Below are 6532 nucleotides of genomic sequence, written 5' to 3' on the forward strand. Positions count from 1 at the left end.
ACACAAATGCACTGGTCCCTACAGCTATTGCTGTATGGGACCAGTGCTCGGTGCGATTGCCCCGAGGCCCTAACTAGAAATATAAGAGGTATTAGCAAATAAACAAGTAAAAAATATAAAGTATTAACAATTTACAGCAGAAACAAGTAGAAATATAATTATAAAAAGTATTAACAATTAAAACAAAAATAAAATAAAAAGCTTATAAACAATGTAGACAGTCAGCAGATGGTTGAATGGATTGTTTCTGTAGAGCAGAATAAAGCTTTCTATTATTTCTCCACACATTGCTGCCAAGGCACATCCTCAAGTCTCTTTGAACTAAACTCCAGCTTTCAACCACGAAGGGACTCGAACCCTCAATCTTCTGATCCGAAGTCAGACGCCTTGTCCATTAGGCCACGTGGTCACATATGGGTCAAGTTCTACAATGCAGAAGGGGCAAAGATCATAAACTTCAGGAGGAATGCACCCCACTTCACACCGGTGAACATCCAGGGATTAGACATGTGCTTTTTCCTGCCATGACAAGTGAATTTCACCGTTGTGGGATCAATAAGATATAATCTAATCTAAACCGGAGCACCCAGAGAAAACCCATTGACACTTATTTTGACACTGTTTTGACTTTACGACAATGTTGATTTAATTCCCATTGAATGTCTGACTTCTGGTGACCCTGAAAGGTCTTCTTAAACTAAAAGTGTGAAGGAACAAAGCAAGTAAGTATAAGACTTTTAGTTTTTCAGACTGTAACCAATAAAGGGACAACTGAAACTTCAACACCTAAAACCCGATCACTGTGAGAATTCTGCCTCACTACATTGTGAACCGTCAGATTCAGATTCCTTCCCCTCATTCAGATTCTTCCTACTATCTAGATCAGTAGTTCTCAACCTTTTTGAGTCGCGACCCCCAATTTAACATGCATGTTGTCTGTGACCCCCGCTCACTGAACAGAATCTCACCGCACAGTTATTATATTGTTTTTATATTGTTACTAATTAATTTAAGTCCTTTGCTATAAGTTTAAAGGTCCATTCTGACCTCCTGAGTGTGTAACAGTCAGCTTCAAGCCAGAGACTCCTTGGAAAGTAATAACTTGATACTTTGGGATTCGTCAGGAAAGACACAAAATTACCCAAAAAGAATCAAATTGACCAAAAAAATACATAAAATTAAGCAAAAAAGGACTCAAATTGCCCAAAAAATTACACAAAATTAAGCAAAAAAGGACTTAAATTGACCACAAAATGACAAAACATGACCACAAATTGAACAAAAAGACACAAAATGACCAAAAAAAGACACAAATTGACCAAATAAGGGACACAAAATGGACCAAGAAAGAAACAAAATGGCCCAAGAAAGAAACAAAATGACTAAAAAAGACACAAAATGACTAAAAGATGACACAAAATGACCAGAAAAGACACAAAATGACCAAAAAAGACACAAAATGGGCAAAAAAAGACATTAAATGACCAAAAAGACTAAAACACTTCCAAATGATTTGGCAAACCCCAGGAATCATCTCGCGACCCCAATTGGGGTCGGGACCCCAAGGTTGAGAATAGCTGATCTAGATAATCTCCTTCTTGATCATCAACCTCACTCTCATCTCCTTCACCACTGGGTGCTGGTGGGCGGTGGCTGTCGTCCTGTCAGACACAAGCGACCTGCTCTCCTAATACACCTGCCTGCACCTGTACCACCTAAAGAGAGCAAAGGAGACGGGAGTGAGGTTGATGATGAAAAAGGAGATGACTTTAGAGAGTAGGAGGAATCTGAATGAGGGGAAGGAATCTGAATCTGATGGTTCAGAATGTAGTGAGGCAGATATCTCATAGTGATCTTGTTTAAGTGTTGAAGTTTCAGTTACCCCTTTATTGGTTACAGCCTTGAAGTCAACTATAGTCTTTTCTTCCATCATACTTTTAGTTTAAGAGGACCTCCCAGGGTCAACAGAAGTCGGATATTAAATGGTAATTAAATCAACATTGTTGTCAAAACAGTGTCAAAATAAAGTTCCAAAAAGGAGCTAGGCCTAATTCACTAAATCTAAAGGCCTGACAGAGGCCATCTTGGATTTCTGTGTGACAATGATGTCATAACATAAATCTGATGTCAGAATCTGGATCCTAATGAAAATGTCTTCATGTGTGATTCTAGGTGCTTAAATGTTGTTTTTTTAAAATTACCTAATCTAGCATATTCCACTGTGGGAGGAAACCAGAGCACCTGGAGGAAACTCACACATGGAAATAACCTGAGCTCCTAATGAAAACTTCTGGCCTGAGTCAGAATCCCTATTCCTGAAAGAGGGATTACAGAAGAAGAATGGGAAGACTTAAATGAAGGGAGAGGGAGATAGAGAGGGAATGTAGAGGAGTGATATTACCATATAAAGATGCTTTTTTTTTTTTTTTTTAAATAAATGAACCTAATCTAATAGGTTTTCACTGGAGGAATCTGGAGCACCCGGAGGAAACCTGCACGGAAAAAATGTACCTTAAAAAAAAGAGGGAAACAGGTGAAGAACGAGAAAACATTTAAATTAAAGGACAGAGAAAAAAAGAGAAATACAGAGGGAATGTAGAGGGGTGAGATTAACATTTTAAGATACGTATAATTTTTTTTTTTAAATGAACCTAACCTAAAAGGTTTTCACTGGAGGAATCCGGAGTACCCGGAGGAAACCTAAAAAATGAACCTTAAAAAAAGAGGGAAACAGGTGAAGAACGAGAAAACATTTAAATTAAAGGAGAGAGAAAAAGAGAGAAATAGAGAGGGAATATCCTGATGTTGAAACAGGAATGTTGTAGATGTGCCATTTAAAACCTCCCGAGCAGCACTTTGTTGTGCTCTTGGCGTTTTTTAATGGACCTACTTTTCACGGTGCCATATCTGGGCAATGACTCACCTGTCTCTGGAAAATGTCTTTCTTCTTTTGTGGCAATGGGTGGGAGGCAGGTTGGCCGAAGATCTACCTTGATGTTCTCCTGGTGAGTTAGCTGCAGTTTGTTGCGTTCTGTGTACTGCTTCATGGCCTTGGTTTGAGCAGTACCGTATCTGGGCAACGATTCTCCTGTTTCCTTATAAAGGTATTGGGGTCCTTTATCACACCCAGGGGAACTGCCACGTTCTGCACATGCTTCTTTTGTGGCAATGGGTGGGAGGCAGGTTGGCAGGAGATCGACCACATGGTTCTCCTGGTAAGTTAGCTGCAGTTTGTTGCGTTCCAAGTACTGCTTCATGGCCTTGGATTGACCAGTACCGTATCTGGGCAGTGGTTCTTCTAAACCTACAGCACGGTAGTGGGATGCCTCTTCCCCAGCAGGTAGGGGCTTAGGGGCTTGTTTTTTGTAGATGGGACGTTGAGTGGTCGTCACATCAAACTCACTGTTTTCAGTGGACCCTTCAGCAACATTTGATTCAAGCCTAGCTGTTTTGGCAAGTGGTGGCAGACGTGAAGGCTTCATATCAACCATGCTGAGCTGCAGGCTGTTGCGTTCCATGTACCGTTTCATAAAGCGGGTCTGGTCAGTGGCATGACGGGGCATCGGTTTGTCAGTGTAATCACAATACAATTCAGGCCGTCCTGTGCTTACAGCCAAAAGAGGCTTAACATTTCGCTGACTGTCTGCTGCCTTGTGAAGTTCCTGCTGAACATATTGCTGATATTGTCTATCACTCTCAGCAATTTGGTCTGCATTTTTCTTTGCAGCAACAACTTCCTCCTTTTTCAGCTGTTCAAGGCGGGCTTGTTTTTTAGCCACCAGGTTGACATTACTGTTATGACATTTGATTCCATTGTCACTGATTGTCTTAGCCATTCGTTTTTTTTCTTCTTGAAAAAGCCTCTCAGACACTTTCTCGGCCTGAAGCCATTCCCGCTGGCTCTGCTGCTCTGCTTTCTCCTTCTGCTCTTTCACTTGCATCTTTTTCTCTCTGTGAGCAGAAATAGACTTGAGCATAGCAGCCCCCTTTTCCGCCTTGTCCTTCAGCTGCTTAGCCACTTTAGCATCTTGCTCAGCCACAGCTCTGGATACTTGCGCCTCCTCTCTTTCAGTCCTTGTGGCAGCCTGCTCCTTCTTACTGGCTGCCAACCTGTCTTTCCCAGTTCCGAGCTGTATCTGGCGCTTTCTTAACTTTTCTGCATGGTCATTTTTTCTTTCCAGCAGCTTTCTGTCAGAATCAAACTGAACACGTTTAATTTTTTCCTCCTCCATGTTCAGTTTTTGTTCCTCCTTTTCCCTTCTGCGGTTTCTACTGTCAATTTCACTTTGACGACATCTCAAATTGCTATATTTGTCTTCCTCCTTTTTCTCTTCCTGATGCCTCATCTCCTGTGCGTGCAATTCATCAAGATCTCTGAATCTATCTCTCTCTTTCTTCTCTTGTTGTCTCTCTTGCTTTCGCAGCCATTTCTTCTCCTTCATTTGCTCAATGTGAAAGTCTGCCAGAGCTTGGCTTTTAAGCTGTATCTGCAAAGCCTCCTCGTGCTTTTCTCTTTGGTCTTCTAACTGTTTAAGTCTCAGCTCCTCTTCATACAGTCTTTGACGTTCTTGAGCGACCCTCTGTTTTTTTCGGTTGAATTCAATCAGTGCCTCATTCTCCGTCTGCACGAGTGTTGTCTGGATTGCACTGTCAAATTTCCTGGCATAGTAACTCTGGCGGAACCTCGTGGCATTCGTCTCCTGAATCACTTGTTGCCTGATCTGTGCCTTGATTTTCGCATTCTCTGCATCAATCTTCTTCAAATCATCCTCCCTTTCCTGCTTACGTTTCAGTTGATCATCCAGTTGGGCTTGACTGCGTTGAACTCGTTTAATGTGTGGTTCAATGCACTGCTTGTAAATATTCATATCTACCAATTCCTGCCTTGTATGTGTTTTAACTTCAGGCTGGTTTAATGAAGACTGCATTCTTTCCCAGTCAGCCCTGGACAAAACAACCTCTTCTGTTGAGGGCTTTTGAGGTTTTAGTTGTTTCTCCAAGCCAGTTATGTGATGTCCTGCCTTACGTTGTCTTGTCGTGCAAGCCACACGTGCGCATTGCCGGCCTGCTTGGTAGCGGGGGGGAACGGGACGGTGGACTTGTTCTGAAGAAGACATTTTGATAAGAGACAAGGTAGTGCTTGTTTGATTTGTCTTCTGGCCTTAGAATTCCAATTGGTCCTGTAACAATTCAGTTAATCTGTATTCAATAGACTCTGTTTTACGAAAAGCACCCAGTACCTAAATCCAACACAGATTGAATGAATCTATCCAGAACTGGCCAGTAACTATAGATGAGGGATCAAAACAGCTGTGACATACTCCGTGACATCATCGGTAGGAGGAAAGATCAAATCTAGTGACACTAGATTATAGCCAGTGACATCATAATCATTCCAGAGTGTAGCGTCATCCAGCCAGTGACATCATCATTCCAGAGTGGAGCGTCATCCAGCCAGTGACATCATCATCATTCTTTATGTTCCATAGTGGAGCATTGTGATGTCACCACACACACGCCTCCTCATCCTCCACCCCCCATACACACACACCCCTCCTCATCCTCCACCCCGCATACACACACACACACCCCTCCTCATCCTCCACCCCCCATACACACACACCCCTCCTCATCCTCCACCCCACACACACACACACACACACACACGCATCCTCTTAGATTGACCCTCAAGGTAGCAAATTAGATTGACCCTCATGTTGAAATGTCCGATTTCACAGTAGAAATAAACGTGTTTACAGCCTGGTTCAAATGATGCCTTTACTCATCTCCCAGTGGATGTCCTCGCACCACCTCAAACTCAACCTGGGAAAGACTGAGCTACTTTACCTCCCAGGGAAGGGCTCTCCCACCACTGACTTCCACATCACTGTCCAGGACACAGTGGTTGTCTCCACAGAAACCGCCAAAAACCTTGGCGTAACTCTTGACAACCAACTGTCCCTCTCAACAAACATCACCGCCACTACCAGATCTTGCAGATTCTTGCTGCATAACATCAGGAGAATCCGCCCGTTTCTCACCCAGAAGGCAGCTCAGGTCCTGGTCCAGGCGCTGGTCATCTCACGCCTGGACTACTGCAACTCCCTCATGGCAGGTCTGCCTGCCAAAGCCATCCGACCTCTGCAACTCATCCAGAATGCAGCTGCTCGATTGGTCTTCAATCTTCCCAAATTTTCACACACAACACCCCTCCTCCGCTCCCTATTTCTTTCTCTTCTTTTCTTCTTTAACATATAGCACTCCTTTAGCGATGACAGTTAGCTCTTAAAGTTATGTACTTACTTGATTCCTGTGGTCTATGTCTAGTACCATCAGGTTGAATGCACTTATTGTAAGTCGCTTTGGACAAAAGCGTCTGCTAAATGACATGTAATGTAATGTTTACTCTCAAAAGCTGATTTCCTTTTGAGGGGAGTGAATTATTTTATATTTCACTTGTTTATGTTTAGAAAATTATGCATAATGAAGCAGGTCCCCGCTTTGAGTGACAGATGACATAGCTGATGGCATT

At 42.8% G+C, this 6532-nt stretch overlaps 1 non-coding gene across 1 annotated transcript; it reads right to left on the reverse strand.

Annotated features, from left to right (window-relative positions):
• Nucleotides 1-336: 336 nt before the first annotated feature.
• On the reverse strand, nt 337-409 carry trnar-ucg (transfer RNA arginine (anticodon UCG)). The gene has a single exon. It is a non-coding gene; the product is annotated as a tRNA-Arg (tRNA).
• Nucleotides 410-6532: the final 6123 nt, after the last annotated feature.

Source organism: Centropristis striata, chromosome 13 (assembly GCF_030273125.1).
Source record: "Centropristis striata isolate RG_2023a ecotype Rhode Island chromosome 13, C.striata_1.0, whole genome shotgun sequence".
NCBI lineage: Eukaryota > Metazoa > Chordata > Actinopteri > Perciformes > Serranidae > Centropristis > Centropristis striata.